Consider the following 12,257-nt stretch of genomic DNA (forward strand, 5'->3'; position numbering starts at 1 on the left):
ATGGCTTCTTCCTAAAGTGTAGCTTTATTAAATACATTAAAATTTTTGGCATATCTTTTACAACATTTTCTCTATATATAGAACACACACAGTCCCCATGACATTTTCCTTTGGTTTTTCACACGGCTTCTTCCTAAATTGTAGCTTTATTAAATACACTAACATTTTTGGTATATCTTTTACAACATTTTCTCTCTATATAGAAATACATATTTTTATATGTTTTTATATAAATATATATATATATATTTTAAAACGGAGTCTCGCTCTGTTGCCCAGGTTGGAGTGCAGTGGCATGATCTCAGCTCACTGCAACCTCTGCCTCCCGGGTTCAAGCGATTCTCCTGCCTCAGCCTCGGAGTAGCTGGGACTACACACACATGCCAGCTCGCCTGGCTAATGTTTTTGTATTTTTAGGAGAGACGGGGTTTCACCATGTTAGCCAGGATGGTCTTGATCTCCTGACCTCGTGATCTGCCCATCTCAGCCCCCCAAAGTGCTGGGATTACAGGCATGAGCCACCACATCTGGCCACAACATTTTCTATATTTTTATTTCAAATTTATATTCATTAATGGAATAAAAAGTAATATACCTACACATATGTGTTAGATGATAGATAGATATGTATACGTTCAGAATTTGAAATGAGTCATCTATTCTTTATGGTGCTAAAGAATTTGAGAACTTACATTTCAGTATAAAATTCAGCAATCTGAGAGTGCATGTCATCAAACATGATAATTTTAACTTGGCATCAAAGATCAATGATTACTACCTCACCAGCAGTTCATCACTCAATGTTAGCCTAAAGACGTAAGTATAGCTTGGAACTTCCGGGGTAGTATTTGTGTCTTACTGTTACAAATCCAAAGTCTAGCATAATCTGAGGAGTAGAGAGAGAAATTGCTGAATAAAGACATACTTAAGTGATCAGAAATTCAAAGGAAACATATTTCTACATTGCTAGGCCATTTTAAGCAGATTGATTTTTATGCAATTAAATCAGTCAATCTTTTGGAATAAGTTGCAGATTTTAAGAAGAGGGAGATAGATTTACATTTAAAGTCAAGTTGCCAGGGTCTATTATTATCCCAGTTTTGTATAGAGTAAATGTTAGAATATGTATAGAAAAATATCAGAGGCAACCTGTAGTGGCATCAAACTGTTAACCATAGTTGTCTTTGGGGGCATTGAGTTATGGTGGACTTTTACTTTTGATACATATTTCCATAATGTTTGAATTTTTGTATCACATATATTACTTTTATAAGGAGACAAACAAAAACATTATATTTACTTTTTTCGAGACAGGATCTCGCTCTGTTGCCCAGGCTGGAGTGTGGTGGCACCATCACAGCTCACTGCTGCTTTGAACCCACGGGCTCAAGGGATCCTCCTTACCTCAGCCTCCCAAGTAGCTGAGACTACAGGCAGGTGCACCACCAAACTCAGCTGATTTTTAATAATTTTTATAGAGATGTGTTCTTGCTAAGTTGCCCAGGTTGGTCTTGAACTTCTGGCCTCAAACAATCCTCTCACCTCAGCCTTCCAAAGTGAGCCACTGTGCCTATTTACATATTTTATATATGAATGTGAATATTAAGCATTTCTGAAGAAGACTCTGCACTAGATACTTGAAGGCTGTCAAAGACCAACAGAAGAGCATCTTTCAAGGAGTTCACAGTTTGCTGTTTGAAACAATGTGTGACGCACACACACCTTAAAACCAAGAGTGAATGGAATCAGGGATAAAAGTGAGATTCTGATAGAGTAACAGAAGATGAATTCATTTTAAGTGGTCCTGGGCAAGTTGCTAAAATTTGAACCCCTGATGATGTGGCAGAAAGGGCATCCCACACAACAAGAGAACGTGGCAGAGGATGAGGACACCTGCAACAGCAAGTACCAGGGTAAAGTGAAGGGCAACCTTGAGACTTGACACTGAACTCAAAATGCAAACCCAAGCCGTGAAATAGGGTGACGCTGATGAGAGACGTTTAGTCTTTATTCAGCAGGTAATGGAAGGGGATGTCAAAGAAGGTGTTTGAGGGTGGGAGAAAGATGATCACATTTGGTCTTCAATAAGAGTAATCTGTACAAAATGGATCAGAGGCAATAATATGGTCAATGAGATAATCTGGGAAGCTCAGAGACTAAGAAAAGAGATAAAGCTATAACATAAAGCCTTTCTTCTCAGTGTGGTCCGAGCACAGAGGAGCAGTACCTGCATCGCCTGAAGGCTGGTTAGAAATGCAGATTCTCAGGCCCCAACCCAGACCTCATGGATCAGAGTCTGCATTTTATCAAGATCCCTATGTGATCTGAATATACATTAAAGTTGCAGAAATGATGAATTAAGATATTGACAGCAGGAGGAGAAAGTAGCCAAGAAGGTTGAGATCTTACTTGGTTGAATCATTAGAATTTGGTACCTAGCTACATGTGGGAGGTGAGGGAAGAGAATAAATCAAGATTACTTGATTTATTCATAGCGTTTGAGCTGTAGGATGGTCATGCTATTCATAGAAATAGGAACCCCAGGAGGGGAACAGGATGAGGAAGAAGGAGGTGAAGGCTGTGCTATCCAGCAAGCACATGGAAATCTCCTTACTGAAGCCAAGTGAGGCTTGGAGATGAGCAAATGACTGTGACCCACATGGAAAGGGTATAGGAAACCATGAAGACAGAGGCAGGTATGAGAGGAGAGGCAGGGGAAGAGTATGGGAGTCAACCAGGGAGAAACTGCTGGAGAGCTCTACACTCTGCAGAAGATGGGGGTGGGGAACAGGAAGGACAGAAAAGAACCAGAGGAGAGAAGAGAGCTAGGGAGGTATAATTCTCTGAAAATTAAGGGATTTTAAAGGTGTTGCTAAGAGATCAACCAGGATGCACAAGGAAGGGCTACCCGTTTTATGACTAAGAGGTTACAGGTGACTTTTGGAAAAGTCATTGCTATAAACCTCATGAAGGTGGATGAGAGGAGTCAAAAGATTTAAAGTCAGAAGATAGTGAGATTAGGGTAGTGTGATTGCTGTTCAGTGAGTGTAACTGAAAAGGTTAAGAAAGATCATGAAAATTTAGAAGCGGCACATAGGACCTGGTTGAAACAACTTTAAACTTTTCAACTTTAAAGATTTTCTTATGGAAGAAAGATCAGAAGTGTTCTCGTTATAATTCTCAGAATTATTAAGAAGGCAAACAAGCACAATGAGAATTAGATTTTTGGCTCAATATAAAGAGGACCTGCGTCTCACTGCTCTGTGAAAATGGAATGACCCTCTGGTGAGTATTAATTTCTCAAACACACAGACTGCACAGTGTAACACAACAGAGAGGTCCAAAGCCAAAAGTTGCTCATTAATGACATCTGCAATGGTCTGAATGGTGGTCCCTCCAAAAGATGTGCCCATCTCCTAATCCCCAGGTTCTGTGATTACCTTGTATGACAAAAGATGTGATGAAGGTAAGGCTCTTGAAAGGAGGAGCTTATCCTAGATTTTCTGGGTGGGCCTTCACTGCAATCACACATATCCTTATAAGACAGGCATATACAGGAGGAGACAATGAAAGAGGTGGAAGAGCCAACGTGACCACAGAAGCAGAGATTGGAATGATGTGCTCACAAGTCAACGAATGCAGATAGCCACCAGGAGCTGAAGGAAGAAAGGAAGGATTCTCCCCTAGGGTCTTTAGAGGAAGTGCAGTCTTGCCAACACCCTGATTTCAGACTTCTGGCTTCCAGAATTGTGAAAGAATAAACTTCTGTTTTAAAACCTAAGAAATTCATGCAACATCTAACATCCCCTTCCAACCCCGATTTGTTTAGCTACACTCACATTGATCATATGCTCCTGAAAAGCAGAGCCCTTGACTTAGTGTGTATCCAAAACAGAACGTCCATGGTACCTGGCACATTAGATGATACTGACATGAAAGATGTGATAACCGATGTATATACAACTCCTATGTAAATGAACATAGGTGGATTAGATACAAAGAGATAGATAATTGATAGGTAGATAGATGGAGTGATTGAGTCATTTACTCATTCTACTCAAGCATGTATTTATTATATATTTACTTATATACTCTCATGAAGGTAACTTCTTTGGAGAGAATCAAAATAAATACTACCTGGGTTATCCTTGAGCATCAAATTTTATATTAAAAATGGTAAGTGCCACTAGTATTCAGAGTAGAGGGAAGTGACTTGTAGCTGTTTAGTCAGAACGATTTCCAGTTTCTAAATTCAAATGAATGGGGGGATTTAAAATAATTAATCACAGGGAAAACAGAATGATAGCTGTGCTCAAGGAAATCTGGAAGAATTTGGCTGGTCCTTGCGTGATGGGAAGGATCTGGGGTGAGGAGAGAAGAAGGGAGGACTCCATATAAAGAAACATCATGGCCATTCCAGATTCCCATCATCTCTCCCTTCACACAAGCTACTGCATGTGGCATGTGTTATTGGGCATGTGAGAAAGCACAGGAAACATGGCAGGAGGATCATCATGTCTATTTCAAGCATGAGAACTTCTTTTCAATGTAAATCGTTTGAGAGACCTCCCACAACAGAAGTTGTGCTTTTAGACTATTTTGCACTAAGAAAATTGAAAAATCACAAAAAAGACTGTGTTCAATAACATTTTTAAATGACTTTGCATATATATTTAAATGTAATCATCAAAAATATTGTCAATATGAAGCCAAAAACCCAGTAATATTTAATATTTATATGGATTCTTCTTTCTTTGCTCTGTTGAAGAGATGGGGTCTTGCTATGTTGTCCAGGCTGCAGTACAGTGGCTATCCACAGGTTCAATCATAGTGCATTATAACCTTGAACTACTGGCCTCGAGTGATCTTCCTGCCTCAGCCTCCTGAGTACCTGGGACTACAGGTGTATGCCACCATGCTCAGCCAAAATTTATGTGGATTCTGAGTCTATAAAATACCACTGGATTAGGGTTCAATGAAAGTGAGAGCTAGCTCAATGGAATGCCAAATGGCTGTGGGCAAGAATTGGCTTGTATGTATTAATAGTTAACAGTAACCAGGTTACTCTCCAGTCTGGATCCCATGGGCAATTCTAGTGGGAGAAATATACTCCAAAGTGACAAGTCTTACAAAATGTAGACAAAGGCTATTAGCATCTCCTTTTTCCTACAGTTTAGTGACAGAATATTTTTATATGTATCTACGTCTATAGCCATAGCTACCTGTGATAAATTAGAAGGCTTCGGTAGAAATCAAACACTGCATGTTCTCACTCATAGGTGGGAATTGAACATTGAAAACACTTGGACACAGGAAGGGGAACATCACATACTGCAGCCTGTTGTGGGGTGGGGGGGAGAGGGGAGGGATAGCATTAGGAGATATACCTAATGTAAACGACGAGTTAATGGGTGCAGTATGCCAACATGGCACATCTATACATATGTAACAAACCTGCACGTTGGGCACATGTACCCTAGAACTTAAAGTATAAGAATAAATATATATAAGAACATCAAAACACTTCTCAGCCATAAATGCAGGGAAGTACACACTTGGTAGCCCCTCTCTCTGGGGACTCTCTCCAAAACAGTCTGAAAGTATTTTAACCTTGGTTTAGACTCACCTGAATTCTATCTGAACAGCAGTAGTGGGCGGATATCCTGCCTGAACCAGGATGTCTATATTAGCACCACTTCCTGTGCTAGAGGTGACAGAAGGTAGATGATGTCTTGGCTCAGCTGACATGCCAAATTTCAAGGGAACAGTGGCGACAGGAAGCAGGCTAGGGCTGGGCTAGAACAAATGACCTAATGAAGGATTAATTCTGCAGTGGATAGTCAGCCACTCAAATTACATTGCTTTGGAGAGGTGTGGAGAACTGAGATTTGATCTTGCCAACAATGACAGACAAGGAGAATTTATTTGTCAAGTGGAACTGGGCAGTACAAGTCTCAGATGGAAATAATGTGCCATCGGAGAGGAGCTGTGCCTTAGGTCCAAGGGTTTGTCACATTGAGATTGAATCAGAGACAGAATAGAAAGAAAGGGGTCTTGCTCCTGGAGAGAAGCTCTTGGCAAGGCGAGGCTGACTGTCAAGGTCATAGTTAAAATTTTCCCAGGTCAGACATTAAATCCAGTACTAAAAGTGAAAATTGAAAACTCCATAAAATCCTAGTCCTATGAAATGGTAAATATGACAGGAGTTAGAGAAACTGAGGTGAGGGGGGCATGGGAATTGCTAGAGCTCACTAGGGTTACGACAGACTCTGCACGGGTTGTAGAATCAGAAGGGCCAGTCTCCCAAGTCCCATGCAGAACAGGCTTGGAAAGGGAAGGTCTCAAAGCCCACAATGCATCTGCCAGCTACTGTTTGTCAAATTGTTTTTTGTTTTTAATTTTTGGCCACCATCGTTTTTCTCAAAGTGTTCATATTCCGGTTGGTTTCAGGATGAACTGGCACAATTGGTGAGAAGCTGGCAGGGGCTCAGAATATTCCTTCTGTTGACTTCCTGTCATCACTACTGAACCCTGGGTCTGTGTCAATGTGACAAGCTGCAGCTGCTGCCTCAGCAGAGGAAGCTAAGAAGGTACATGTCGGCCAGAGTCCTTGGCCTTCAGGAGGGGATGAGCGGGAAGTTCCAACAGGTGGGAGAATGCAGATCGCCAGCCTAAAGGGGAGAGCCTGCCAGAGGCTAGGAGAATCTGCAAGCTGCCAAAACTTCTGGATAGAAAACAACACATAAGCTAAAAACTGAGCCAGAGGGCCACTACATACTGGCACTCAATGCTGTCCATCATGGGGTACTGAGGGGACTCTGGGTTCCAATCAAGCACTGCATTTCAGAGTTTGTTCAGAAAGCACATCCACACGCATTGGATCCTCAAAACCAATCCATGGTATGGACAGGGCAACTGCTATGGTCTCCAAGTGTACAGCGGGGAATGAAATGCTTGAGGCCACACGTTTATCATATAAGCCACACTATGGCTTAATGTTTTCAATTGCTTCACCAAACCAAAATTACTATTATGATGATTATTATTTAGAGACAGAGTCTCAGTCTGTCATACAGGCTGGAGAGCAGTGGCATGATCCTAACTCACTGCATCCTCGAACTTCTGCATTCAAGCTATCTTCCCACTGCATCCTCCTTAGTAGCTAGGAATACAGGTGCACGCCACCATGCCTGGCTAAGTTTTTGCTTTTTTTGTAGAGATAGGGTCTGGCTATGTCACCCAGGCTGATCTTGAATTCCTTGCCTCATGTCATCCTCCTGCCTTGGCCTCCCGAAGTACTGCCATTACTGGCACGAGCCACTGTGCCCAGACCAAAATTATTTTTATTTCTTGAGTTGAAGACAACACTAACGGAGATCTATACTCTCTGGGGCATAAGGGAACTGCTAAGGGAAGGTAGCAGGCTAACAGAGCTCTCCAGGTGCTAGGTTCACTAATGAAAAGGGAAGCCTTTCATGAGGCAGAGAATTGCTTGAACCCGGGAGGCGGAGGTTGCAGTGAGCCAAAATCATGCCACTGCACTCCAGCCTGGGCAACAGAGTGAGGCTCCGTTTCAAAAGAAAAAAAAAAAAAAAGGAAAAAGAAAAAGAAGGGAGGAGGTCTTTCATACCTGCACATCCTCTCTGTAGAGAGCGGGCAGAGGCAGCAATGTAGTGTCGAGTGATTTGAAGAAAGAGTCTGCCTAGTATTCGATCTGAACAAAGATATGTTACCTAATGGAGAAGATAGGGCCTTTCAGATCCCAGAAACAAACTTTCAATTTGACTGATTTGGCCTCCTGTCATATACATGAGATTATCTCTTCATAAAATCAAAACTTTCCATTGATGTTAAAATTTTATTCCAAAGTTCTGAAAAGCTAGTAATTTTTCAGAACAGGGCTTCTGCTGGACTTGCTGAACTTTATAGATGAAAATATATTGCATCTAGGAAAACACTATATTCAACAATTAAGCATCAAGGCACATTTTATTACGCCGATTAAGTTTCAAAAGTAAACATGGTAGAGGGATTTGATTAAAATTTTATTAGGCTCATAGATACCTTTTACAATAGTCTTATGTAAGGAGGATACATTTTAAATTCACAAACATAAAAGACGACATCTCTAGTTACTCACTGATCCTCCGAGATCACAGTGAGAATAATGCTATTAGTCATCATATGATATAAAATCAGGTTCCATAAGTGAAGGACAGACACATGTCTCTGCATACTGATCAGAGTCTCCATCTTCATATGATTCACGGTTCATTCATCTCTTATCTAAAGTGCCACTACACCACAGCTGTTCTCAGTATAAACTTCCCGGCACTGCAAACAAGACCCAATTTCTTAATAGTCACACTGGAATCGTACAGGCCATTTAGCAGTAAGCAACTGAGCCTGCCAATGTTAACAAAGTTATTAGGCAAGAACAATATGTTGGCTGGGAAAATGACAGAGATTTTAACTAAAAACCTGAAAAAAAGAATTACTTTATAATTTACAAATACATGAGGCAACTTTGCTTCTAACCGTATCATTTAACTTTCCGTCTATTCAATTTACAAGTGTGAATCTAAGAAATTCTATTTCTGCCAATTTCACATTTTTTCTATGCTCACTTTCAACAGGTTGCCTGCAATTATAGGCTAAACTATCATTAAAAGAATTTCATATTTTAAATACTCTAATTTAAAATAACACATTTTCTTTGTTAAGAAAATAAATCATTTGTCTTTATAAGGAAAAACTGAGAAGATACACTCTAAAGAACTTTTACACATTCCTAAGTAATCTTCAAAAGTAAATAATACTTTGAAGTGACATTTTACTTTCCCCTACCCCAGAATAAAAATAGGGTACTGAATATTCATCATCGATTTCTCTAAATTTTGAAGCAAAGTTTCCTAAATAAGCTTAAATGTAGGTTTAATACAGAACTACTCATTATAACACTTGTTCTTACTTTAAAACTTGACCAATTCCACACTTGCTCCTTTTCCCAAATTACACTTTTCTCTTACAATAATTTTCCACACAGAAAATTTATAAAGATTTTTCAAAGTCTACTTTTTATCTCATTTTCTTTTTCAACTATCGAGTTCATTTGAATAATGACCCAACGCTATTTAAAAAACAATATCTCGACACTGCTATTTTCATGCTACATTCAATCTCATAATACCCCCCAACCTAGAGAAACATTCTAAATCAGACCGGCAATGTCATTATTTTTAAATTAGTATTAAAGCGAATGTTATATTTCCATATGGAAACCACTACAAAAATAATGTGCTTTCTAGCCCAACAATAGCTAATTATGTATTAAGCTAATTGAGACAAACCATGTAAACAAAATCTAAAAATAGACTACTCGGCAGTCGAAGCTATGATGTAAACCACATTTCTGTGGCATGTTGGAATGCACACTGAAGAAGCAGGCATGTTCCTTGCACATGTAAACTTCGGAATATCAGCTCTTATAACAAGAGGGTGCACCCAACACCTCATTTATCCCACAATATTTGGAACAGAAATACCTTAGTCTTTTGTTAACCTGATACCACTACAATACTGCCTGTATGCAGGTATCTGCTCTAGGCCTAGCTTTCCCATTTCTGAACTACAGGTTTTTATACATAGTCTCTCTTAAGTAAATACATGGGCATTGTTTTAAACACAGGAAATAATGATGAATGGTTCATGCAATATAACGATCTCACAATATGAAATTATCTGGACTATATAATCACTGCACCCAGTTAAAAATTAATTTTCAAATAGTAACCCACAAAGGTCAAAATGGGGGGAGGGGACAGGTTATCTGTCTTGGAACTCAGAGAGCAAGAGAGAGAGGAAAAGTCTGTGCAAAGCATACTGTGAAATAACCAGTGTTCTTAACCACACATCGCTTTGATAAATACATTTCTGTCCTAAAGAGGGCCGTCCTTTCACATTGCAAACACGGACACGGGCAGGGATCGAGGGGACGTATCCTTGCAGCCTTTGGACAGGGTCCAGTAACACTTGCAGACAAATGAAGGTTTGCATTCTTGAAATCTGTCCATATGGATACAGTTCCCGAATCTCTGCTGCCTCTACCACTTCCAAATGCGTGCAAGGAGAGTCGGACACACGCACAAGCATGCAGAACAGGATCTCAATTCCAACACGCACACCGCGAAGTAGACAAGTGAATTCTGCTGCTGGAGTCAACTGCCCACCCTCCCCCGCCGTTTAAAAACACGCAGAAATTAACCTCGCTGTTAGGAGGCAATTCTGAGAAAGTGTTCCAAAGAGGAGAAACGGTGCAGTCCAGCGGCCGCTGCCTTGCCAGTGTGGACTCTCCCCGGGTCAGTAAAGATGCGCACTAGGCTAGGTGCCTTCTCCCAAGTGTTACTCGAAGTGCCAAATTTGCCTTTTCGCCCCCTGAAATGCAATTCGAACTTGTGGCCCCACTGCGAGGTTGGCGAGTGCCAGCTTTAGCCTTCTTAGAAAGAAATGACAGGAAACCAAATGGGGAGATGGGAGACAAACGCTCAACACACGAGTGTGCTCACAAACACCCCGAGCCCAGTAGCTCCTCACGCTCCGGCACTTTGGAACCTCAGATCCGGCACTGGGGAAGAGAGAACCGAAACGAGGGAGAGTGGGGTGGGGCGTCCCTGGCTCTCTCCTGGCCACCTCTCGCATGATTCCCGTCCCTTTCGGGGCACTTGGGTGCCACCGGGCATTCCCCACCCTCAGTCCCAGAACTCCAACTCCGCACCAGATCGCGCTGTCAGAATTCAAGTGCCCCCATCTTCCCCAAATCAACAGCCTCTCTCGTCCCTCCCCAGTTCCATCTTTGAACTCCAAACACAAGACCTCTCCTACCCGCGCCGAAAACTTTTTCCTCTTTTCACAACGAGATAAGGCAAGAAACCAGGTCAGCCGCTACCATCACCCGCTCTGCCCAGCGCCTGGGTGGCGGGCGCCGTCCCTACCTGGCAGCTGCGCTCCAGGTGGCTGTCCCACGCCGGTCTCCGCGCCTGCCCGGTGCGCGGGTGGCGTCCGCTCCACGGTCCCTTCGTCTCCTCCGGCTCAGCGTTCAGGTAGCGACTGTCCCTAGGATCGCGTGCCCCTGCCAGGAGCTGCCCTTCGGTTCATTGCCCGTCTTCCTAGAAGCGCTGCTGCCGCCCCGGCGGACTGACGAGGAGCCTGGGGATCCGCGAAGGCACCGATGGCACCGCGGTGTGCGCTCCGGGGTCTGAGAGCGCTCCGCCCGCGGGCAGCTGTGGCCGCGCGTCACATGCCGCCTCCGGGCAGCGGCCGCGGCACCTGCCCAAGCGGCAGCGCTCCCGGCTCGGCAGTGCCGCCCCCGCGCCCTGGGCTCCCCTGCACGCTCCGGCCCTTTCTGTTCACGCCCTTTTCCCTCTGTCTCTCGCCTCACTTTTTCTCTTTTTTCCGTCTCCCTCTTTATCGTGTATTCCCTTTCTCCAAAAGCAGATAGAAGGGGGTCCAAGGGGGAGGAGGGTCTTTTCCTTCCCAGGAACTCTTCCTCTGCCTGGTGGTGGCGGTCGTGGCTACTGCTGGCCGCTCCTCCTCTCCTTCCTCCTCGCGTTCCTCCTGCTCCTCCTCCTCCCCGGACTGCGAGAGCTGGTGTAATGCACAGGCTGCCTGCTTGAGACCCAAACCTGCTCGGCTTCTGAGCATGCTCAGTTGCCCTGCTGGCGCCTAGTTCCACTCCCGCGTGCCCGCTGGGCTCCGCGTTCTCCGCCTGGCAGGGGGCAAGGAGATCCCAGGGTACTCCTGGGGTGGGTTGACTGAAAGCGGGACCCCAAGCAGGAGAGAGGAGGGCCTCACCCACCCAGCATGGCCTCACCTGTTCCCAAATTGTGCCTCCCGCGGCGCTTCAAGGATAGATTTTGCCGGTCAGTTAGTGGTGGTGTGTTCGCTTTTGAATTGCTTTCCCTGGACTGCTTAGAAGGACCGGAAGGAATTCGATTCCTTGGGCACAACTTATCGATGAATGAACTTCAGCTCAGTTACAATATACGAGTCCGTAGCAAGCCTTTCTCTAGGGAACAGTCTGATGAATCTACTTTTTGACATTTAGTGAGTCTCTTTCTGCAAAGCAGTGTAGTAGAGGACAACTTGACTTTTCCCTCCCTGGACAGTTACATCTTGGGAGAAAATGAGACAAGCATCCATGAAGAAGACACTGACGTGCATGCGCACGCGCATACACACACACACACACACACACACAC

General features: G+C 43.3%; 1 protein-coding gene across 3 annotated transcripts in view; it reads right to left on the reverse strand.

Moving 5' to 3' along the window:
• The window catches only part of CHRM3 (cholinergic receptor muscarinic 3), a 529,779-nt gene extending 517,984 nt beyond the window's left edge, over window positions 1-11,795 (reverse strand). Inside the window, exon 1 of one of the 3 annotated variants that reach the window (XR_004433624.1) lies at window positions 10,992-11,787. The gene's annotated coding sequence lies outside the window, so the exon portion shown is untranslated. Of the gene's footprint in view, window positions 1-10,991 lie in introns of all 3 variants that reach the window. The other 2 variants (XM_033196177.1, XM_033196176.1) reach the window with 2 other exon arrangements.
• Window positions 11,796-12,257: the final 462 nt, after the last annotated feature.

The sequence above is a fragment of the Trachypithecus francoisi genome, unplaced genomic scaffold (genome assembly GCF_009764315.1).
Source record: "Trachypithecus francoisi isolate TF-2019V2 unplaced genomic scaffold, Tfra_2.0 Lachesis_group5, whole genome shotgun sequence".
NCBI classification, from domain to species: Eukaryota; Metazoa; Chordata; class Mammalia; order Primates; family Cercopithecidae; genus Trachypithecus; species Trachypithecus francoisi.